This window comes from Ursus americanus, chromosome 5, assembly GCF_024610735.1.
Source record: "Ursus americanus isolate L20-20 chromosome 5, mUrsAme1.1.p, whole genome shotgun sequence".
Taxonomy (NCBI): Eukaryota; Metazoa; Chordata; class Mammalia; order Carnivora; family Ursidae; genus Ursus; species Ursus americanus.
The window spans coordinates 48,329,389-48,354,630 of NC_142131.1; the positions used below are offsets into that span (position 1 = coordinate 48,329,389).

Genomic DNA, 25,242 nt, shown 5'->3' on the forward strand with positions numbered 1-25,242 from the left:
TTTGCCAGGATGAAAGAGGGAGCAGCCGTGCTAGACACACCCAGAAACTACTCTCCTGGCACCCTGCCTGTGTGACCTGTGACCTTGCTTACTTCCTTCTTGGCATCTCTCACAGAGGTGACTGCCCCCACCACCAGACTGTAAGTTCCATGCGGGCAGGGGCCCTATCTTTTTCATCCTGCTCTCTTCTATGTGCTCAGTATGCACTTGTAGTTTAAAGAACAAATAAGTGAATGAAAAGGTCTTCCTACCCAGTACACCAAGGACGGATGTAATCTCAACCACCTCCATGACACCCAGAGTAAATACATTCAATCTATCTTTGGTTATCCCCCCATGAGTTGAGGGTAATTATATATGTGTGCCTTTTTAGGACTGTGCTTTTCGGGTATAACTCTTATTTGTGTATGTGTGTTTGGGCAAGAGGGAATGCATTACTGAGTGCATGTGTCTCTGGTGCTGTGTGTATGTTCACAACCCATGAAAACTGTACTACGCACTTGTGTGACAGCGCTGGTCTATTGTATGTCGATTACGTGCGCACATGTGAGTCTGTGGGGTGATATGCATGTGTACTGTGTGTGACCGTCTGTACGAGCACATGTGATTGTCAATGTCTATACCGGATTTTAAGTGTATGTGCGTGAGCTGTAGAGATATGTGCTGGTGTGCATGACTTGGTAGTTTTGGGTGTTCTTTGTTGACAATTGTTTAAATATATGTGTGCTATGTGTATGAATGTGTGACAGTTTGAGGATATAGTTTTGGATCAGAAAACCATTCCAGTCAGATAATAACAAGGGTTGGGAGAACTTAGAGAAACTGAAACTCTCATACAGTTGCTGGTGGGAAGGAATGTAATATGGTGTCATTCCTTTGGGAAATAGTCTGGTGGTTCCTCAAATGATTAAACAGAATTAGCATTAGATCCAGTAAGTCCACTCCTAGTACATACCTAGGAGACACAAAACTATATGTCCACATAAAAACTTATACACAAATGTCTATAGCAGCATCGCTCATAATAGCACAAAGTGGAAAGAACCCAAATGTCCATCACTGATGAATGGAAAAACAAGTTGTGGTGTATCTGTACATTGGAATATTACTCAGCCATAAAAGGAATGAAGTATTGATACATGTTAGAACATAGATAAAACTTGAAAACATTATGCTAAGTGAAAGAAGCCAGATACAAAAGATTGGATTATATAATTCCATTTATGTAAAATGTCCAGAATAGACAAATCTGTAGAGATAGAAAGTAGGTTAGGGGTTGGGGATAAGAAGGGTTATGGGAGCGGTAGTTAAAGAATACAGGGTTGCTTGTGGAGGCGATGAAGTGTTGTAAAGTTGTGGTAATGGTTGTACACATCCATGAATATATTAAAAACCGCTAAATTGTACATTTTAAAATGGGTGAATTGTATGGCAGGTGAGGTATATCTAAGTAAGCTCTTAAAAAAAAAAAAATTCCCTAGTCACTCATCCAGCGCTAACACTGCGTAAAGCTCTCTGAGCTTTGCAATCAAATATTGTCATACCAGTTCCCTTAAACAGAGAAGAAAAGTTGCCAGTTTTGGGCTAGGCTGCTCCTTCCCTGTGACTTAGCAAGATAAATCCCTGCTGGGCTTGGGAGATGTGCCAAGGGAGAGTCTTGTTATGCGAACAATTAATCTTATGTTCTTGGAGACGGTTGGACCACTGATTAAGCAGGATGCACTTCACTTAACACCCATGACATTCCAGTGTTGTGTTTGAGTAAAAAGCCCTTTTATCTGTAAACGCTATTAATCATTTAGGGAGGAGGAAGATGCCAGAATGCAAAGCCATCCCTCATGATACCAGGCTATGTCTCTTTGCTTCTCTAGGTCTTCATCTCGAGAGAGGGGTCCTTCCCCCTTTTTGGAACACTGAACCTAGCCAGCACTAAGATCAGTGGACTTGGGATGGAGTGCTTTCTGATATGGAATGGGAAGTGAGGCCAGATTCTCAGGTTTTGAGACATTCTGGTAGAGAAGGGAGAACATGTGCAGACAAGGAGGAAAGAGGCAGAGGAGGAGGGAGAAAAGGGGAGATAGTGGGCAACTCTGGGGGGCAGGAGGTATTTCTCAGGAACTGGGACAGGGACCCTATGGGAGAAAGAAGTAGAGCCAGAGGGATAGAAGAAGGAAGAAAGAATAAAAGGCAGATGAAAAAATATCAGAAAAACTCTTACAACCCATACAGAAGACGGCAAACAACCCAATAAAAAATGGGTAAAGATGCCACAAAAGAAGATATATTGAGTGGCCAAGAAGCATGTCAAAAGATGGTCAACATCAGCAATTATGAGGAAAATGTGAGGTAAAACTACCGTGAGATACCACTATACACCTATGAGAATGGCTAGAATTAAAAAGACTGACCATACCAAGTGTTGGTGAGAATGTGGAGCAACCCTAACTCACATACTGCTGGTGGGAATGTAAAATGGCGCCACCACATTGGAAAACAAGTTGGCCGTTTGTTACAAAGTTAAATATACACTTATCACACTACGCAGCAATCCTACTCACAAGTAGTAATCAAAGTAAAATGAAAACATATGTCCATACAAGGACTCGTACATGAATGTTCTCAGTGGCTCTATTCACTTTAGCCCCAAACTGGAAACAACCCAAATGCCAATCAACTGGTGAATGAATGAACAAACTGTGTTTTATCCACAAGGGAATAATCCTTGGCAATACATGCAATGGCGTGGATAAATCTTAACATCATCCTAAGTAAAAGAAGCGGGACACAGAAGACTACGTACTCTGTGATGCCATTTATATGACATTCTTGAAAATGCCCAACCTGTGGTGACAGAAAACGGAGCATTGCCAATGGCCAGGGGTGAGGGGAGAGGACTGACTGATTGCAAAGGGCACAAGAAAACTTTCTGGGGTGATGGAACTGTTCTGTATCTTGATTTTGGTAGTCATTACATGCCTCTATACCTCTGCCCAAAGTCACTGAACTATATCTCTAAAATGGCTGAACTTTATTGTATGTGACTATAGCTCAATAAAGCTGATAAAAAATATGAATATACTGTCTAGTTGGCAGGAAAACCCAAGTAGCCTGATTTGCCCCAGCCCAATCCCTGGGGCTGGTCAGAGGAGGGGATAGGGATGGTTCAGCTTCTTGATGGGCAGCTAGCAAGTACCCTCGTGGCAGAGGGCCACCTGAACAGGAGAGAAATCAAGAACGGAAACCTATGGATCAGACACAATCTCAATAAATAAGGCCCAAAGAAAAATGAATGAATGAATGAATGAACAAATGAAGTGATAGGAAAAGACAGCAAGATAAATACAGAGAAGAGAGAAACTGGCTGGGAAGGAGGACAGACAGAACAAGACAGAAATGAAGGCCCTACCCAGTAAATTGGGACAACCAGGTCGATCGCCAACTTCGGAGGAGGCAAGCATGTTCTTGTCATGAGATGGAGTGAACGGGTCCCACAAGGAACCTGAGGCCAGATGCGAGGTCTTCCAGCAACTGGAGCTTTCTGGCAGAGCATCTGGGGGCTTGAGCGGGGTCAGACAGAGGGTGTGTATTTGAGGGTAGGGGAGGATATTTCTGCTACAATCTAAAAACATTTTCCCTCTTTTTTGAAGGAAATTACTCATTTAAAAGAAGCTCTTATCAAGTAACAGAAGAATCCACAGCTGTGTGGCTTCTGGGCATTTCTGGGTCTTGAGGTGTTAAACGAGGGAGGAAGCAGGCATGGAGTCTGGAGGGGAGGTCTAGCGCAGTCTTCAGGCCCGTGGTTATAGCATTTGCCAGGGTTTGTGATTGGGGCAAGTGACTCAGCTCTGTGGGTCCTCCATGTCATCATCAGTAAAATGGGGGCAATAATGGCGGTTGTCTCGGAGTTGTTATAAGGATTAATGACAGTAATCCATGTAAGAGCTCAATAAATGCTATTTATTTCAATCTCGAAAGAGATTCGCTGCCCATGGGGTGGGGATGGGTGGGTGGAGCATCTGTCTCCTTTTATGCAACAGCCCTGCATGATTTGAACTGAAAGCAGGACCCAGACATGTGGGGGATGGGAAGAAGCAGCCCTATTCTTCAGGGGAGAATGTGCCCAACTCTCCAAAATGTCAGCTTGCTGTACCCCTCACCCCCGTACCGTGGCGCTCAGCTATTTCCTCAGGGCTCGTGGCTTCCGGTAACTTAGTGGGCATGTGGTGACTGTCCTCCTCAAGGAGCGTGACCTACTCTGAAGCCCGTCGTGCTTCTGTGTCTCTGTATTCCCAGGAGCTAACAGGGGCCTTGAACCTACAGTGTTCACTCAGGGTTAGGAGTAAGGGCTGCATCTGAGAGACAGAAAATTAGGTATTCTGTGATAGTGTCTGTACCTACCACTGCGAATAATCCGGAGTCGACTATCTAACTTTATAAAGTAAAAAACTCATTCCCTTGTACAGATTAAGAGTCTTAAGAGCCTCCTTCAGTAATTGCAATGTGTGGACCTTATTTGGTCCTAGCACTGGGGTTAATGCAGCGAACAAGGCAGTTAAATCCATAATTATATGAGCATGAGGTGTGCTGGGGTGGGAAGTTCACGGTGCTCTGCGTGCTGCCACGAGACGCTTGCCTCGAGCGCCGGGAGGTACCTCACTCTCACACCCTCTAAGTCCAGTGCTGACTTCCACACCACCCTCACGGTCATTCTCCCCACTTTTACCAGTGAGGAAACTGAGATAAGTTTCCATGATTTTGTGGAGGTGCCTGGCAAACAGGTGGTCAGGTGGACACTGGAAGCAAGAACCCCAGGGTCAGAGCCCTTTCTGTAGGACACCAAGGTTAACACTAGTTCCTTTTTTTTTTTTTTTTAAGATTTATTAGTCTGAGAGAGAGAGAGGGAGAGAGAGAGAGAGAGAGACCATGAGTAGGAGGGAGAGAGAATCTCAAGCAGACTCTGTACTGAGCATGGAGCCCAACATGGGGCTCGATCTCATGACCCTGAGATCATGACCTGAGCCGAAACCAAGAGTCGGACACTTCACCGACTGTGCCCCCCCAGGCGCCCCAACACTTACCCCCTCTATATTTCAATATGGCTAAAGGGGTCCTACATACGAGGCAGGTTTGTGCGTCCTGGAAAAAACCCACCCTGCCAAATTCAGCGTTCTGTTTTTATGCTCACAGATACGTTACATTCATGATGACTACCGTCCCTGTCCAGTGCCCCATGAAATGTAGAACAGATCTGAAGGCTGGTAGAGTAGTGTTATTTGTTGTTTTTCTTCTTCCTTCTGTGGCAGAGCCAGGGTCCCAACAGAGTCCGGGCTCTTTCTGCCAGACTGCTCTCCTTCCTTTCCAGCTCAGTCTCTGTCAGAGCCAGCTCGGCCTGATGAGCAAGGAGTGGGCACCCGGTGCTGTTTATTTGTCCTGTGAGTACAAACACTGTCTGAGAAAGAGAACTCATTTCTGAGTTGGCAGCAGGTCCCTTTAGGTCTACCTCAAAAAAAAAAAAAATCTTCTCAAGTACACAGGTCAGCAAAGTATCTGTGAAGCCTACTAAGTTTATGTCTCCTAGGTAGTCATCAAAGCCTCGAATATTCCCTGTGATCTGGCTCCTGCTTCACCTTCCTACGCTCCCCCTCACTTCTTCACCTCCTTCAGCCTTGGGTCTTTTCTCAGCTCCCTGAGCAGGTCACACTCATTTTCGGCCTCCCCTGATCTTTGCAGACCCCGTAGCCCCCATCTCTGCTCTGCTATTTTCCTTTGTTATGGAAATTTTAAATGATAGATGCATTATGCATACAAATAAGTGTATATAATTTTATGTATCACTGAAAGAAGAATAATAAAACTAACACCTGTATACGTACCATCCAATGTAAGAAACAGTAAAAATAGAAACTGAATACTGTACAGAGAGGCCTCCTGCATATTCCTCTATAATCAGATCCCCGCCCCCCTCCCCATGACTACAGTGCTGAAATTCCAGTGCCATACACCCCTAAACAGCATGCTGTTTAAATTTGCCTGCTGAATGGGGTTCACGCTGAGCAGATTCTTCTGTGAGTTGCACCTCTGGCTCAATACTACGTTTTTGTGGTGGACTTTCACTGCTGGTGCGTATTTCACTGCATGCATACACCAGCATTTAACCAGTCTATCATTTATGTGCCACTTGGGTGATTTTCAGTTTGGGGCTGTTATGAACGATGTTGCTGTGAACATTCTTGTATATGTCCCTTGTGCCCGCCCCCCTCAATGCAAGAGCTTCTCCACGATACATACCAACAAGTAGAATTGATGGGCCATAGGGTATGAGCCTGCTCAGTTTTATTAGGTAATAACAAATTGTTTCCCAGTATGGCTGTAACAATTTACACTTCCACCAGCAGCAAATGGCAATTCCTGTTACCACACAATCTCGCCAGCATGTGGTAATGCCCAGCTTTTTTAATACCTGTCTGTGGTGGGTGTGAAATGATATCTCATTGTGGTTTCAAATTAATTTCTCTGAGTACTAATGAGCTTGAGTTTCTTTTCAAATGTGTATGGGCCATTCTTGTGTCTTGCATGAAATGCCTATTCATGTCCTTTTGTCTATTTTTTCTCCTCAGGTTATTTATTATTTTTTTAAGTTATGGAGTTCTAATATTTTGGACATGAATTCTTTGTAACTTATATTTTTACTCTGCGGTGTCTTTTGATAAACTGAAGTTCTTATTTTTAATATAGTCAAATTTACAATATATTCCCTTGTGGTTTATACTTATAAAAAATCTTGAATATGATTTTTTAAATCCCAAGGTCATAAAGATGTACTTCTCTATAGACTTCTAAAAGTTTTATGGTTTTGCCTTTCATATTTAAGTCTTTAATCCACCTGGAATTGATTTTTGAAAGGGAGGAATCCAATTTCATCTTTTTCCACATGGATACCCAATTAGCCCAATGCCATAGTTCATCCTTCCCTTCCGATCTGCAAAGTCTGCTCTGCCGTAAATCAAGTCTCCGTGCTTTGTCTGTTTCTGGGCTCTCCAGTATGTTCCACTGGTTTAATAGAATGCCTATGCTAAATCCATGCCATCTTAATTACTGCACCTTTGAAAGAAAATTTGGTATCTGATAGGGTAGGTCCTCACCCCAACCAAATTCCATCTTCTTCTTTAGAAACGTCTTAACTGTTGTCTTTTCTTCCATTAGAATTTTAGAATCACCTTTTGAGTTCCAAACAGTTGACTGGGATTTGAATTTATAGATAAATCTGAGGGGAATCGTCTTTAAGATTATTGAATCTTCCTATTCAAGACCATGGCAAAATTCTTCCTTTATTTCAGGTATAATGTCTTTCATTAAACTATTATAAATTGTTTGCAAAAAGGGCTTGCATGTCTTTTGTTGGATTTATTCCTAGAGATTTAAAAAATTTAGTTGCTGTTGTAAATGGTATCTCTCTTTTTTTTTTTTAAAGATTCTATTTATTTATTTGAGGGAGACAGAGAGGGAGAGGGAGGATCAGAGGGAGAGGGACAAGTAGACTCTCCACTGAGCACAGAGCCTGACAAAGGGCTTGATCCCACCACCCTGAGATCATGACCTGAGCAGATCAAGAGTTGGATGCTTAGCTGACTAAGCCACCCAAGAGCCCCTGTAAGTGGTATCTTTTTAAGGAAATATTTTTATTTGTTTTCTTTTTTGAGTACAGAAATGTAATTAACTTTCTTGTATTGACTTATAACTAGGACCATTGCTGAAGTCATATTTATTCCTAATACATTTTTTTTCAGATTCTTCTGACTTTTCTATATAGACAACAATATCGTCCACAAATAATGACAGCTACATTTTTTCCTTTCAAATACTTAATCTTTTACTTCTCTTTCTTGCCTTATACTGGCCAGGTACTCTGGGAGGGACAGTGTTGAGCAGAAACATACTAGGCATTCATTCTGTTCTTTTTCCTAAGCTTAAGGGGAATGCCTTTAACACCGAACCATTAGGTATGATGTTTGCTGTAGATTTTTATAAATTCCATTTATCATGTTAAGAAAGGTCCCTTTTATTCCTAGTTTGCTAATATTTTAAAAATACATGTATAATGAAGGGATATAGAATTTTTTCAAACATTTTTTTCTATAGGCATAGAAAAAGTCGCATGCCTTTTCTCCTTTAACCTGTTAATGTAATAAATTATATCAATTAATTTTGGAAGGTTAAACCAACCTTTCAATCTTAAGAAAAACCCACATTAATCATGATATATCCTATTTTCTTATGTTCCTGGGTTCGGTTTGCTAATACACACTTGAGGGTTTTGCATCTATGTTTAAGAGTGAGGTAGAGTTCAGATTTTCCTTTCTTTACGTTGTTTTCTGGTTTTGATATTAAGGATATCTTAGCTCATGAAATGAGCTGGGGGATGTCTTCTTTTCTTCCTTTCTTTGGAAGAGTTTGCAAAGGGTCAAAGAATTCACCTGTAAACCTGTCAGGATCTGGGTTTTCTTTGTGGGAAGATTAAAAAAAAAGACTTATTCATTTATGAGAGAGAGAGAGAGAGCCCAATGATGGAGGCACAGAGGGAGAGAGAGAGAGAGAATCTCAAGCAGATCCGTGCTGACCCCAGAGCCTGATGTGGGGCTGGATCCCAGGACCCTGAGGTCATGACCTGAGCTGAAACCAAGAGTCAGATGCTTAACAGACTGGGCCATCCAGGTGCTCCTCATGTGAGGAAATTTTATATATCTTTAATGGTTATAATACTATTCTAAAGGGTTGCCAACAGCTGTTTACCAGATGTTTTTCATCAATGTTTTTCATTAATCCTGTTTGCTAAAGATACATTCCTGATTAATTTATATTCCTGATGGCTTCTGTTGGGAGAAAAGGTGATGCTTGGAATATCTGCACAGAAGCTTGGAAATCCCAGCCAACATGGATCCCCATAATGTCAGTTCAAGTCCTTAGGGTCTCCAGAGTCCCACTCCTTTAGTCAAGAAGAGCTCTAAGAGACAGTCACTGACTATGTGGGTTTCCGTAACTCCATGAGACTCTATGCAGCCAAGGCTAAGAGAATGAACTTTCAGGCTGTCTGAAGTGAGTTTGAATTTTGGCACTGGGACCTACTGGTTGTGTGAAGCTTAGATTTAATTCTTCTGAGTCATAGTTTCCTTATCTCTAAAAGGGGGCGTAGTCAGTCATAGAGACCTCCTAGAATTCTTGTGAGAATTCAGTCAGAACATGCATGCAAAGTACTTCACATAATGTCTGGCCGATACAAAGTCCCCAGTAAACCCTCACCATTGTAACTACGACAAGATGGGAGACATACAGGACAGATTTATGAGAAGAGGACGATGACAGGCCTATCTCGCTGGGACTGGATTTAAGAAGGGAATATTCATTCTCTAGGACACAAGGGCCCCCACAATAGTCCAGATTCCCTTTGAGGAAGACTCATGATGGGCGACTGATCGTGTGTATGGGACAGGAATTCAGGAATCTCTTTCCTGACAATGGATTGGGCTAATCTCATGTGTCCTAAGGCTTCCAGAAAAGGGTACGGTCTAGCACCTCTCTCTAGCTGTGTGTTGCATTGGCTTCTTGGGATAAAGATGAAAATGCAACCCACGCCTCAAACCAAAAAGACAAAAATCCTCTTCTTTAAGCTGGGTCCTTTGGTTGGGCACAGTGACCCTGTCCCTACCACTCCCCCTTCCATTTCCTACCTCACACTTTCCTGAGCCCAGCACGCTGCTGCCTTGCAGGCAGGTTTTAGTACTAAAGCAGAGTTTGAGGGGGTGCATACTATTAGGGCTTGTTCAAAGTCTAGGGTACACCCAAACCTTAATTATAACTCTTGCCCTCCTGGTCATAACAGTCCACTTGAGAAGTAACTGCATGGCAATCATTGTAATTAAATCCTCTCACTGGGCTTCATTAAAGGCCATAAAAATTTAAACAAGCAAAGTTCCTCTTAAATTTGCTGGGGGTCCTCTCATGGCATTTATTCATAGAAGATGCTTGTTATGCATCTACTACGTACCAAGGGCCAGGCTAGGTCTTAAGGATTGGTGACAAAGGCCGGTGCTCCCCAGGATGGCTCAGACTGTATATATAAGAGATCTGTCTTTCCTACACCAGGGTCCTGCCCTCACATTTGTCAGACAAGAGCATCCCACAAGAGAGCAGTCTCTGAATATTTGGAAATTTAGAAATACTCTACTCACTTCTGACAGACGACTTGTAGTTCTTAGAAAGTCGCTTTCTATGGTGAAGGGAGAAGGGCTTACAGTTCTTTCCTAAGCTAAGGAAAATGGACCCCCAGGGAGAGTTGGATGGGGAGAGTAGCAGACCAAAAGCAGTCGGGAGACTGCTTCATCAGATAGCGTAATTGTGAGGAACTCGGGGTCTGCATTCAGATTTCCCCAGGTATGGCCCCCCACTTTGTTACTCTTTCACGGAGTAACCCTGGGCAAGCTATTGAATCTGCCTGCTCCGAAATTCCCTCACCTGGTTTAGGTGAGGTTCGGTAGCTTCTTCTCTAAGGACTCGGCAATTTTTATGGGTCTGACTTTGGGGGAGATAGCTGGAGAGGCAAACTGAAGTAGGACTGTGAATTATTTTTAAAAATGCCTTCTAAAGAATTTAGTGAGCCCAGAAATCATTAGACAGTGTCAAATTCACTTGGCATCTTCAGAAAGTTCACTTCTTGCCATGTGTTTGTTGTCTCTTAACATTTTTTAACTTTCTCAAAGGATATCACTGCAACCACAATGAACATTTTTACTTCTAAAAAAAATTTTTTTAAAAGATTTATTTATTTGTGAGAGACCAAGCAAGCGAGTGCTTGCGGGTGGGGGGAGGGGCAGGAGAGGGAGTGAGAGAATCTCCGGCAGACTCCCTGTTGAGTGTGGAGCCAGACACGAGGCTTGATCTTACGACTCTGAGATCACGGCCTGAGCCGAAATCAAGAGTTGGAGGCTTAACCAACTGAGCCACCCAGCCACCGCTCAATAGACATTTTTAAAAAGAGAAAAAAGATAATTGCTCACTGCCCCACCACATTATGAAAGCAGTTCTCTTCGTTCCCTTTGAGTAAGTCAGTCCCCTCGATAAATGAAGGATTTATGATCTTAGAAACTATAGGATCTGGAGCCTCATAGGCTGAGACATTTTTTGGTGGCAAGTCTGCCTTTCTCTTCTGCAGAACTATCCTAGGAGACCCTGGGGAAAACACCCCGTGCGGAGGCTAAGCCCTCTGATGTGGTTGGTCATGTAACAATCTTTCCTTCTCAGGGGATGATAGGAAGCGGCTGCAAAGTCCTTTGTAAAGACAAGCTCAGGGATGTACAATGAGTGAAAGGACGTGTGACATTTCCCGAGCCCGTGCTTCAAGCCCCCTTCTGGATAGCATGCTTGCTGTCTTCCTTGATTCTGCAGAAATCGGGAGAAGCTTGTCCTCGCCTGTCTCAAATTAGATTTAGATAGTTTTGATTGGCTGCCGCCGCAGACCACCATCCCTGCCCAGAGAGCCCAGCCTGTGCTGCTCGGGAGGCTGAAAGCCGTCCGAGTGAGAGTGAGCCCGCTGCGGTCTTCTCCCTTCGCTCAGTGAACCTCTAGCGCCCAGGGCCCCAGGCTGTTTGTCCCGCTGATGCGGCTCAGCTCCCAGGGCGCTGCACTTGACAGCAGAGTAAAGCCCTTCCAGGTGTCATGATACCCGCTAAAAAGGGACGAGGACACAGTCTTGCATTCAGGACGGGATCCCGAATTTTGGCCTGTCCTTGGAGCAACTGTATTATTTGTATCTCCAGTCTTAAGAACAATACCTTAGCACTCAACAAAGAAGTTGGTGTCAGAACCCTCTAGGGCAGCTGTGAGGAAACCATCCTTCTCCCAGTTCTCTCTTCTGCTGGTGTTAAGAATTTGCTAACACCAAACGCTTGAGGTCTATTTTTGGGAGAAGTTTTCCTTCTTGTTCTTTACCTTCCCTGGACGTTCCCTAACTCAGCTTCTTCTCCCCACAGTGGTTTTCCACCAAGGGCGGGTGTCATTTCTCTCAAAGGATGGCTATGTGCCATGCCCGTGGATTGTGACTAGCAAACCTCCATTCACATTTGGAGAGCAACGATTTGGGAATGTGTGATGCCTTCCACTTAACAAGTGGTCTGAGTGTTCTGATCCCTACGGGAGGCAACGTGAGGGTGAGGTCGAAAAGAAGGCACAGTTCCTGCCCTTAAGGGGTGTATAATCTCACTGAGATAAAATGGGGAATACCCAAGCAGATATTGGAAATCATGCAACCACGAGGGCTAGTATTTACAGAACGCTTGCTAGGGGCCCCCCATTCCTAAGCACTCTGTTACCTCATATAATCCTCACAACACACCAAAGGGCTAAATTCTATTATTATCATCACCATTCCCGCTTTACAGATGAGAAAGTCAAGGCAAAAATGTATTGAAGTAATTTTCCCAAGGCCATAGAGCCAGCAAATAGGCTGAGCTGGGATTCAAACCTAAAAATCCTGATGTTAGGCGCGCCTGGCTGGCTCAGTTGGAAGAGCATGTGACTCTTGATCTCGGGGTTGTAAGTTTGAGCCCCATGCTGGGTGTAGAGATTACTTAAATAAATAAACCTAAAAAAAAATAATTAAGTAAAAATCCTGACTCGAGAGCCGGTGCTCTTAGAGCTTGCTTCAGTATGCAAAGCAGTGTGTGTATTTTGGAGGTTGGACCAAACGGCATTGGCGGTAAAGACACGAGGGTTCTCGGGGTGCAGGAGTCAGTGAGGCTGGAGCCCTCGTCAGCTTCTCGTACCTCGCTTGCCGGGCTGAGCCAGGGAGGATTTGTGCGGTTTCTGGGAACTCTGCAAAGATGTCTGAGAAGAGACTTCCCAGCCACAGAGGTTTTATGGCATACTTTCACGGCTTTCATGAGACGCGGGCTGCAGGACGCCAGGCTGGGCTTCGGCTCTGACAGGAGAGGACTGACCACATTGGGATAGTCACACATGAGGCTCAGATGGCCACTGGCCAACACAAAGATGTCACCACACCCAGTGTCACTTTACCCCATCACAGGCTGGATAAAATGGCTGTCCCTTATGTAATAACCAAACTTTTTTTTTTTTTTAAGCACTGTGGCCAGGGGACTCAGGTTCATACTAACTGCGTGAATCCCCTTGGCTTTAGAACCCTAGTATGTGGGAGCTGGAAAGGACCCTGAAAATAATCTCTGTTCATCGCCTGAGCCCCAGAGAGGGGAAATGGTGTGTTGAAAGTGGTGGGAGCGGGAATCATGTCTCCGTAGCTGGTTCAAGTGGTTGGCTTACTTGTTTTCCAGACCGTGTTTCACTCATTTTCAACAAACATTTGTTGAGATTTCCATGTGCCTCATGTCCTCCTTCTAGTGAGCAAGCAGGTGAAACCACAAAAACACACAAAACAAAAAGTGAGCAACCAGACAAAGTATGCACTACAGGGGAAACGGAGTAACTGTAGGGACCCGCTTTAGATGGGGTGCTTTCAATTCCACATTCTCCTCCCTGGCTAGGATGACCTTGGGCATGAACTTCACCCCAAACCATCATGTTGCCCATCCCTTTACACCTGGAATTGTGCCTCTGGGGTAGGTCCTGTTCACCTGTAGCTCATGGAAGTGATGGGGCTGAGGATGCCTCAGCTGCGGGAGTATTCTTTCCACACACGGGAGGGAAGCCACCGTCTCAGAGGCACGGCTGCCTGGCTGCAAGCCCACGGGTGCAGGTGTTGTTGTCCTCCTGACAGAGGCCCCAGACGCTAGAGCACTAGAGCACCGGCACACCCTCAGCAAGGGAGGGCATCGGTCAAGTTCAGAATCCCATGGCTGGCAGGGCATGAGCAAGCAAGGCAATGCGACGAGATCAGCAGAACTTGGCAGTGACGCCCTGTCTCCTCGTCATGTGGCATTTCTAGAGACCTCGTAGCCTGCACTCACTTGCTCACTCATAGATCCCTCCCTCCTACACTCACTTATATGATTTCTTTGTTTAATCTCTCATTTTTATAAGAATTCCCTCAGCCATACACTCATTCATGTCTCCTTTCATCCAGCCCCTCGAGCACTTCATCATTCATTAATTCATGCGTTCACTCAGTCTCTCGTTTACGTTTATTGACTCATACACGTCAGCACCTATACACCCGCTGGGTCTCACTCGCTTCCTCTCTCGCACATTCTACTAACTTTTACCAAACACACGTCGTCGTGTCAGGCTCAAGTGCGCTTAACCCCAGACGGGTCAGAGGGTGCCTGTTACCCTTTCCTTATGCGGTTATTGGCCATAAGGCAGCTTTTAGGTAAATTCTAGAACAAGGTGTGAAATGACAGATGTGCACCTGGAGGTACAGACCAGTTATTGTGGGAGTTCAGGTGGTGCCCTCTCAGGCACCCAGGGACCCTTCTTCCCTGCAGTGCCAGAGGTGACCGGATACATGTGGTCTCACAAAGGCATTAAGGACCTCAGAACTTGCTAGACCAGTGGGTATTTGCATTTTAGAGGAGGAGAGAGGGAGCAATGTTGTAGCTGGTAAAGGGTCAGACAGTAAATACTTTAGGCTTTGTGGGTCTCTGTCACAGCTACTCAATGCTGCCACAGACAAAGCTTAAGGAGCACGGCTGTGTGCCAACAAAACTTTACTTTGGGACATTGAAAATGGAATTTCCTGGAATTTTTACATGTCATGGAGCATTATTCTTCTTTTGATCCCCCCCATTTAAAACTATAAATACTGGGGGTGTCTGGCTGGCTCAGTTGGTAGAGCGTGTGACTCTTGATCTTGGGGTTGTGGGTTCGAGCTCCATGTTGGGTGTTGAGATTAGTTAAAAAATAAAATCTTAACGAAAAAATAAAACGGTAAATACCATTCTTAGATTATGGGCCATACAAAACCGTGCTATGGGCTGCGTTTGAACTGTGGGCTGTAGTTTGCCGATCTCATTTTAGCTCAAAGAAATGAATGAACAATGGCTAGGTGCCAGGTGGTAGGAACAGGTGCCACTGGTGCAAACAGTTTGGGGTGGACAGTCCTTCTCCCCATGGCTGCTCTCTCTCCTTATGCAGAGTGATGAGAGCCCAGGAAGCATGTCATCCCAGGCACAGGGAATGTGACTTTGAAAATAAAGGATAGGCATTTTCTGACCTCGTTAATGTCCTGTGCACTTGAAACTGACGCAGGAGAATGACTGAAACAATGAGCTCTCCCCTGCCCCAGTATGTGCTCGTTCATATGTTTAGGGGTTACCTCCCAGTGCTTGCCCAGGACTTGGCACATAAGAAGGACTCAGTAAATCTTTGGTGAATGAATGCCTGGCATGTTGCAGGCACGCCATGCTTGTGAACAGGACCACGAAGGCAGTGAGCCTTCTGTAGTCTGTGCCAGCTCAGGTCAAGACAAAGGTGGTGGGGAAATCAGTTAGGGAGCCTGATCTGAGCCTAGCTGGTGGGACTCTGCCCTCTGTGTCCTCAGGGTTGCCCCAGACTCAGCTGTGAGAAAGCACATCTTCCCTAGCTGAAGTGTCTGTAAACAGACAAGCTGGTGTTTGCAATATTCTTTGCATATGTAAGCAGGTTTCATTATGCATCTAGTTGTGCAATTTTCCACCAGGGCTTGATTGTTTTGGAGTAGGAAAAGAGGATGAAGGATGGATATTGTATCTTCCAAAGTTTGTGCTTTGAAATATAATAAACGTTTTTTTTTTGTCTAAAAAGAAAATGACCTATTTTCTTGTAAGTTTCCCTTTTCTTTTTTGAACACTGTTCCTCATCAAAAATAAAATTCATGAGGGGTTTAACAAAGGGTTTTGATAGGGGCCCATATCTTGCTTTTCCATGGGAATCATCTAAGAACATGCCCCTTCTGTAGAAATACTGATCTCTGAAGAAGACTTGTTTTCCAGTGCACGCCTTGAGAAAGGATATAGTACAGCTGCTTATTTGCTGAATAAACCCAGACGTCCCCCTAGCCTAGTGTAGTCCCCAGATAATGCCAGAGAGGAAGATACAGAATCACTGAATCTTGGGTTATGGGCTTGTACACGGATGGCAAACTCGTGGCACATTTGCTATTCCTGCGGCCATAACAGATACTGCTAATCAGTCCTATTCTTCTTCCCAACTGAGCCTGGTACCTGCCCCAGAATTGCTCCTAAATTAAGTCAGCATGTGAAAAGCCCCACTCCAGCCGCTTGGGTGGGCAAAGAGCACGGGCTTGGAGGAGAGTCGGACCCAGCTTCTGACCCAACCCTGAGATGTAACTGCTGAGTAGTTTTGAATTAGTTCCTTAGCCTCTCTGAGTCTCAGTTCTTCCATGGAAATAATAACATCTCTTCACAGTACCCAGAGGCCAAGATGTATGTAAGACCCGGGCACCATATCTGGCCCCTGCTACCCACGCCTTAAAATTAGCTTCTTTGCTTTTCAGTTAAGCAGCGTACAAGGGGACCTGTTCCAACAATCTACTCAATATACAGAGCCCTTCTGCTGCTCCAGCCAGGGACACCTTAATCTCCGTGTGCACATTCCAGGGACGGCACTGGCATGTCTACCCGTCCCACGTTTGGAAGTTCCAGGTTTCTCCAAGGCTTTTAGAGTGTTGGCATGTGTTTGGAAAGAGGGGTCTGCTGTGGAGACCCAGAAAGGGCATTTGCCTCGCACACGTTTGATGTTAGCTGTCATTTGTTGTGCATTGACTCTCTGCCAGGCCCTGGGCTATGTCCTTTACCTCGCTTGTTGCCAACTAGGGCTGATCTCAACCCTGGGGAACATTTGACAATGTCCGGAGATGTTTTTATGGCCACAGCTGAGTGGGGGGTGCTGCTGGCATCCAGGGGGTAGTGACCACAGACGCTGCTCAACAGCCTGCAGGGCACAGGCCCCTCCCCCAGCAAGGAATCACCAGCGGGGATGCCGGCCGGCTGTGCCAGGCCGAGAAAGCCTGCCTGTGAATATCGCCCTCAGGCTCTAACAGGTCTGTGCGAAAGGTGCTGTTAGTTTACCACTTTTAAGATGAAGAGGCCTTCTATCCCATTCTGGTGATGGGTAGTAAGGAGGGCACATATTGCATGGGGCACTGGGTGTTATACGCAACTAATGAATCATCGAACTTTGCATCAGAAACCAGGGATGTACTGTATGGTGACTAACATAATATAATAAAAAAACATTAAAAAAAAAAAAGATGAAGAGGCCTTGCCTTGTTGAACCACACGGCCAAGGTCATTGCGCCCTTAAGGGATATCCGTGCCCCACGTGTTCCTCTCTGCTGTCCTCCTCGTGTTTGACTGTCGCCCTGCACACCCCGCTTTCTCTTGCCCTTCTGTTGTATTTTGCTGGTTGTATGATGGGGAGAGAGCACAAGGGAACATGCCTGCCCATGTGTTGCGGGCCCGCTGGCCTCGGCTATCAATTACCCCTGCTTCTGGCTCCCAGAGCTGAAGACTTTGTGCTCCAAGGGCCGAGGTGCAAGCCTGGCTGCTCCCTCTTTCACCTGGGCAGGGCTGGGCCTCCTGAGTGGCTCACCTGGCAGGATTAATTGGGCGAAGTGATGATGTCAAGTTTAACTTGTTGCTGGAGATATGCTGAATCAAGGAAGCAAGCGGGGCAGCAGGGTTAATTACCAAACCTGCTGTGGTCACCAGAAACCAGAGAGGCTTCTGCCCAGAGGACCTCAGGGAGCTTGGCCGGGCAGCGAGCCGAGGAGTACAGGTGTGGCCGTGCACCGGGAGTGCTGGCATTTGCTGCCCTGACTTGTGGAGAAAGGGAACTCGGCTGCCGGGGCTGAGGAGAGGTGCTCGTGGGGTCTTGCTTCACCTGTTTGTTTTTTAGTGAGCTCCATGCCCACTGTGGGGCTTGAACTCACGACCCCAAGATCAAGAGTCACACGCTCTACTGCCTGAGCCAGCCCCGCGCCCCGCTTCACCTGCTATTTTAACCTGGCTGCCTCTGTCATCCTTCAGGCTCCCCCTGAAGATCACTTCGTCAGGTGGGTTTCTCTGACCTCGAAGATGAGGTGGGCCCCCCCTCACAAACTCCCTTCGTTCCCCATCTTTAACTCACAGCACTTCATACACTCACAGTCTTGTAATCAAGTACGTATCGTACTTGGTTTCCCACTGGTCTGCCCTCCTAGCCTGCAGGCTTGTAAGAATAGGGGCCACATCCGTCTGGCCTGCCACATCACGCATGACTGGTGCATGGGAGGCACCCCGAAATTCTTTGTCGGCTGCTTCACCGATGGGCTGTGAGCAGCTCGGGCGACTACCCAGGCGAGGACGGGGCTCACAGAAAAAGCTGAAAGGTATAGGAAGAAGATGGTGGACGGACGGCCCTGCCTCATTCTCCACGCTGGTCTCTTTTGTCCAGAGTCTTTCTTCCTGGAGTCATTTTTGGATCCCCGCCTGTGGCTTCCCCTTGGGATTGCAGGGTTCAAGCTGAGCACGTACAATGGCCTCAGGGGCCCCTCTCTTCCCTACTTGTGAAATTGTCACTGCTTATCAAGGGAGCGAAGGGGCTTTTGGAAGCCTCTGTGCTGCGAGGCAGGCTCCAGCAGGTCATCCTCTGAAGTGTGTGGCTTGTGAGTGTCACCCTCAGCGAGGCCTGGGGATGCGGGATGGTTACAGCTTCCTGACTTGACCCAGCATTAATAACAGAGTGAACGTTTATTGAGCTATTTACCACTGCCGAACCCTGGCCAGCCCCTCATCGACACGTACTGCCTTGTTTTAGCCTCATAGCAATCTTATGAGGTTAGACAAAAATTACCATGAGTTCCACTTCATGGCTGGAACAATTGAGGCCCAGAGAGATTATGTAATTTGCCCAATGTTATACTGCTCAGTAAGAGACAGAGGGAGAGTTTTATCCCGGATTTGGCAGTCCCCACAGCCCACATTTTCTCACTACAGTGCCTGTGCTGAGAAATGTTGCTAGAAAGCTCTGCCTAAAAAGGTCTACCTGACAACTGCTGGGGCTAAGAAAGCTTTGCAGTAGGCAGGAAGGACGCGGTCTCTAGTGTGATGGCGTGCTTGAGCACTAAGAGGGGTCACACGATGACCGTCATGAACCAAATATAGGAACAGGTTTTCATGGTGTTATCTAGCTTCTGAATGCACTCTTAATGAATTAAGCAACATAATACTCGGCCAGATGAGTTTTATCGTTCCACCTAGAAAACAGGGAAGCTGGGATCTCGAGAGGCAAAACGTCTCACCCAAGGCCATGCAGCTGATGGGTGGGAGCACTCAGATCAGATTCTCTGTGGCCTGCATGGTTCGTGATGGCACGTCTGGTGATGATGTCACCTGACTTATACTAATAATGGCTACCGCCACCTGGGACTGTAGGACCCAAGGACGAGACATTAAATGATATATCATAAGGACTCCTAATTCTGTTATAAATTGCAATTATTTCACTTAAGTTTTTTTGGAAGACCTTGAGTCTGCCATAGAAGTACCTTTTTCCGCCAGTTTTCTTATGTATAAAATGAGACAAAATCACCCCCAAATCTGCTAGTAGTTATGAAAAATATACCTTAGGAAATTCAGCTCAAGAGGGACATCTAGATTTTCAAAGATGTTTGGCTCATTGCCTACTTTAAGTCAGGGGTTCTCCTCAGTCACACAAATGATGACATATTCTCAAAGCTCTGCTTGGAGGAAAGAGGTTAGCAATGGCTACTACGGGTAGTAGCAATGACTCTGCATGGAAGGACCTGCCCATTTTGCAGATGAGGACACCAAGGCTCAATGAGCTAAGGTACTCAGTTCAATGTCACTTAGGTATTAGATGGCAAAGTTATGGCATGGAGCTTTGGCTGACTCACAGCCTTCTTATTTATACTAAGCCACCTTCCTCTATAGGGAAGAATAAAAACCAAATCAAAACCCAACAGTAATAGGTTCCACAGGCTCCTTCAGCATTTTCACTATTCGTTTTCTCACAATCTGTGTGATGGGAGAGACTTCTCCTTGGAACTCATGAAATCCTTCTGATTTATGTTGTTCCTCTTCTGGACCCAGGAATATAAAACCAGTATATAAACCCAAGTTTGGGAAATCAAAATCAACACTCATTCCCACATTAATCCTTTCTTTTCCAGGCTGAACAGACCTAGGTCTTTTCTCCCGGTCTTAGCCCAGGGGTGGGAAGCAGACCTCAGGAGGGGGTGGGAGGGTGAGCACATGGCTGAAGAGACCAGGAGGCTGAGGCTGGCCCGAAGGCCGTGATAAGGATGTAAACAACAAGACCGGCAGAGGCAGGCAGAGGGAGATTAGCCCAGCTGGCAGCGGCCAGTGGAAAAAGGGTAGCAGCAGTTCAGTGATGGCAAACACGCCAAGTGAGAGGGTGGTGCGAAATGAGTCCTGTCTTTGAGCTAGGGGAACACCCAGGAACAAACAAGGGAGAGAGAAACAGAGACAGAGATAGAAGGGATACCGTGGCATGAACTTTGGATTGCTCCATATATGCTGAGCACCTATGATACACAGGTTTGGAAATCTGTGAAATAATGTAGGTACAGCTCACAGTATAGCATCTTACATATAATCGGCCCTTAGAAAGTGGTAGTCAGTCTTGTAGAAGAATTGCAGCTTAAAAAAATTTAGGAAGAATGATAGGTTTGGAATGTCACCATTTGCACCAAATGACTGTTCATGAATGGCACCTCAAACCATTAGGTGAAATGCTGATGGGGAACTTTATAATGGATGGGGAAGGCTGACAACACATGAATCTGAATCAATTTTAATGCAAAATGAGAAACACTCTTTTTACACGTAAAAGAATGGGTTTGGATCCCTACCTCAAAACATATACAAAAATTAACTCCAAATGCATCATACCTAAGTGTAAAACTAGAAAACTCTTAGATGAAAATGCAGGGTAAATCCTGGTGAACTTGGATTAGGCATCAGATTCTTAGATATGACACCAAAAGTATAAGCAACGAAAGGATAAATTAGGCATCATCTAAAATTAAAACTTTTGTGCTTAAAAGTATACCACCAAGAACATGAAAAGGCCATCAAAGAATAGGAAAAATCTTTGCAAGTCATATATCTGAAAAGGGACATGCACCTGGCATATATGTACATATGTACAGAATTCTTAAACTCCGTAATAAGATAAAAGACCCAATTAAAAGATATAGCAAAGAATATGAATAGACAGTTCTCTAAAGAATATGCATATCCAATAAACACATGAACAGATGCTTAGCCATCAAGGAAATGCAAATCAAAACCACAATGGATTCCACTTCATACCCATTAAGATGGCTATAATAAAAAAGCCAGATAATAAAACAAGTGTTGGTGAAGATGTGGAGAAATTGGAACCCTCATAAACTGTTGGTGCGAATGTAAAATGGTGCAATCACTTGGGAAAATAGTTGGCAGTTCCTCAAACAGACATAAAGTTACCATATGATGTAGTAATTCCACTCCGAGTTATATAACCATATGAACACATGTGCCCACACAAAAACCTGTACACAAATGTTCACAGCTTATAACACTAAACTGTAATACTAAAAAGTGAAAAAAACTCAGATGTCCATCAACTGATGAATGGATAAACAAAATGGGGTATATCCACACAATATTCTACACAATGGAATGTTATCAACCATAAAAAGGAACGAACTATTGACACCTGCTAGAACAGAGGAGCTTTGAAACATAATGCCAAGTGAAAGGAGCTAGCCACAAAGGACCAAATACTGTGTGATGCCGCTTATAGAAAATGAGCAGACCAGGCAACCCTACAGAGACAGAAAGCAAATGAGTATTGCCTAGGGCTGAGTTGGGGGGTGGAGGGAAATGGGGGACTAGGGGTTGATGGCTAAGAGGTATGGGGTTTCTTTTTGGAATAATGAAAATGTTTTAAATTATGGTAATGGATGCACAACTCAATGAATATATTATTAAAAGCCAATGAATTGTGCACTTAAACAAAACAAGACAAAAACCAAAAAAAAAAAAAAAAAGGACTTAGCACTTTCTCTAAGGTATTCTTGCCAAAGTCAAAGGCTCAAGTTGATTAAGCCTTGAGTTTACGGAAAGCACAGAGGAGAGAGGAAGGTGTTAAACACTGCTGTGAAGACGCAGTTGGCAACACCCAGAATGCAAAAATCCAACAAGACAAACTACCAGGCGTCTTTGACACGCGCATGGCTAAGGACAAAACAGGGAGAGAGAGGGAACTTGTGGAATAAAAGAAATGGAAGAGACATATCAACCCAATGCAAATTGTTTACATTTGGATGCCATTTAAACAAATAAAAAAAATACTTATAAGGCAAATAGGGACATTTGAACACTGGCTAAATATTGTGTTTAAGAAATCACTGCCCACACGTGATGTAATGAGCACTGGGTATTATGTAAGACAGACGAACTCTACCTCTGAAACTAATAATACATTATATGTTAATTAATTGAATTTAAATACAAAAAAAAACACTGACCAATTTCTAAGGTGTGATAATGGTATCCCGGTGATGTCAAACTCTTACAAAAAAAGGCTAAAATTTGTAAAGAGATCCTGAGATACGTGTGGCTGCAGTGATAGGACCTCTGACCTCGGCTTCAAAATAGCGCAGTCGGGGAGCAGGTTCATGAGCGGGGCTGTAACTGAAGTCAGACTGGCCCGTGAGCGGGTAATCACTGAGACTCGGTATTGCGCGACAAGGCTTCATTATGCCCTTCTCTCTACTTTTACGTATGTTTAAAATTCTCCATTATAAAACAGTTCAAAAACACGTACAGTATAGTGATCGAAGAGAAATCTGACAACTGACGTCTAAGAAATTTTGGCTGCTAAAATATTTAGTAACAACAATAATCACAGCCCTAGCCAAGCACTTGACATCCACTTTACCTCTTCTGATTTTCGCAACAATCTTTCGAGGTAGAGGTTACTCCTGTTCCTGATGGAACCCTAAGCTCAGAGTGGCTACTGACTCACCCAAAGTCTCACCACTGAGATGAGGAAGGGCTGTCTGGGTCCAAGGCCAGAGGGGTTTCTCCTGTACAAAACAGTGCTTCTCTAGGTGGCTCGAGATAGTTCTTTCCCTAGGGGGATCTGGCGGAGCAGAGGGCGGCAGAGGCGCTGCGGTCCTACACCATGTCCCTTCTTGCTGTCAGGTGTCCACCAGGGAACTCCTGCTCAGGCGTTACTGATAATTTATGAGAACAGTTTAAGGGGCTGTCTCCAGCCAGGGGTACACGCTTGAAAATTTAACAAATTTCAAGCACCTATTAGGCTCCACAGAAGGCACTTCGGGGCAGATAAAGAAGCCATGGAACAAAGTAGTTTGAGCAGACAGGTATCCACTGGATGGAGCCTTCCCACTTTTCTAGCCACAACTCTTTAGGACCAATGAATCAGTTCAAGAGTGCTCTGATAACTTCTTTATGAGTAGGGATTTGCGGAGTGAAAATTGGAAAGATGGGAAATTTATATTGGGAGATATTAACATAAGACTGTAAGCATAGGATAAATCTATTTCTGTAAATTACCTTAGAAGGAGGGTTAGCTAGAATCTTAAGCATAAATTAGCACTGAGACTGTTTCTAAAGGAAAGGAATTATCTTTTTTTGTTTAAAGATTTTATTTATTTATTTGAGAGAGAGAGAGAGATAGCAAGAGAGAAAGGACAAGCAGGGGGAGAGGGAGAAGCAGGCTCCCCACTGAGCAGGAAGCCCGACCTAGGGCTTGATCCCGGGACCCTGGGATCATGATCTGAGCCGAAGGCAGATGCTCAACCGACTGAGCCACCCAGGCACCCCAGGAAAGAAATTATCTTAACACTAAGTAAAAACCATCTCTCATGGCAGGCCTGAGTACCATAAAGTCAGCCTGAGAAAGTCCCATGAAAGAGAGAAAGGGAAAGGATCTGGACTTAGAGGTGAAGCTCCTAAAAGTTACTTTATTCAGATACAGGAGTCAAATATAGGCTTGAAAGGAAAGTGAGCCGTACAGACTTCAGAATTCCCCAAGGTCCGTGACGGCTCATCTTCCCCAGAGCCCAGGAAGGATGCCTGGACTTGTCATTGTCATCCTGGGATGGGATGGAGGAGGCGTGGGGGAGGGAATCGCATGCCCACCCTGACTTCTGTGACCTGCCATTTTCCTCTTTGTCTTACCTCTGTTGTTTTCTGGGTAACCAGAAGAAGGGATAGGGATTGGTAATTATTTTAAAAAGTCAGAGGTTTTTGACTTTTTTTTTAAGTCTTGAGGCAAAATGTGTTATTAGAAGCCTTTACTGGGGTTTGGGAAAGTCAGCAGTAACATAAATGAACAAAACACCATCCCCACCCTTAAGAAATATTCAGTCTTGGTGAGCATGGTGATAAGATATATGTGTGGTATTGATAGGGCAAAGAAGAATGTTCTAACTTGAGTATAAACAATATGCTGTGAACACAGTGGGGAAATATTAATTCTGCTGGGAGAATGGCAAGAAGTTCCTTGAAGAAATGGTATGAATATGGGCCTTGGGGATGTGGATATGATTGTGACAGGTGAATGCACCAAAAATAAATTCCAAGAGAAACAGCCTTTATTTTAATCAACAAACATTTGTCATTGTGCATAATAATGCAGGCACTAGGCCGGGTACGAGGACAAAAAGCAGAGAGGTGGCCTAGTATATATATACTGTGCTTAAAAATGTCAAGTAAATCACTGCAACTTTTGTGTGTGTGCACGCTCGTGTGTATATGCACGCACATGCACATGTTTTCATGCGGATGTGTGTGTGTGCAGTGGGTCTGGGGGTCTGGGAGTGCTGGAAGGGGGACTGTAGCCAGATCATGGAGGGTCTAGAGCCTTATCTTCCATATGTGGTAAGTTCTTGTTTCTCACATTGAGACTTCAGGCAAGTTACATAATCTTTCTGTCCCCGGTTTTCCTATTTGGTAAAATGGGCATACCAGTGCCTACTCTGAACAGTTGTGAGGATAGTCAGTGTGTTTGCAAATCATCATTACGGTTTCTGACTTTTAGTGGCCACTCAATAAACAGCAGGTATGACTTCTTCAGTGGTCTGCAGGGAACGACTGGCACTTCGGGCAAGAAAAGAAGCTGAAATGGATTTGAGTTTTCAAGAAGTTGTGATAGAGGCCATGATTGGAAGAATGGGGGGGGGGGTGAACGGGTGGGTGGGGTGAGGTGTGGTGACTGAGTCTGAACTCTGGGAGA

At 44.8% G+C, this 25,242-nt stretch overlaps 1 protein-coding gene across 3 annotated transcripts in view; it reads right to left on the bottom strand.

Moving 5' to 3' along the window:
- Window positions 1-25,242, bottom strand: part of SH3RF2 (SH3 domain containing ring finger 2) — a 128,278-nt gene that overhangs the window by 36,154 nt on the left and 66,882 nt on the right. The gene's annotated exons all lie outside the window — the stretch shown is intronic.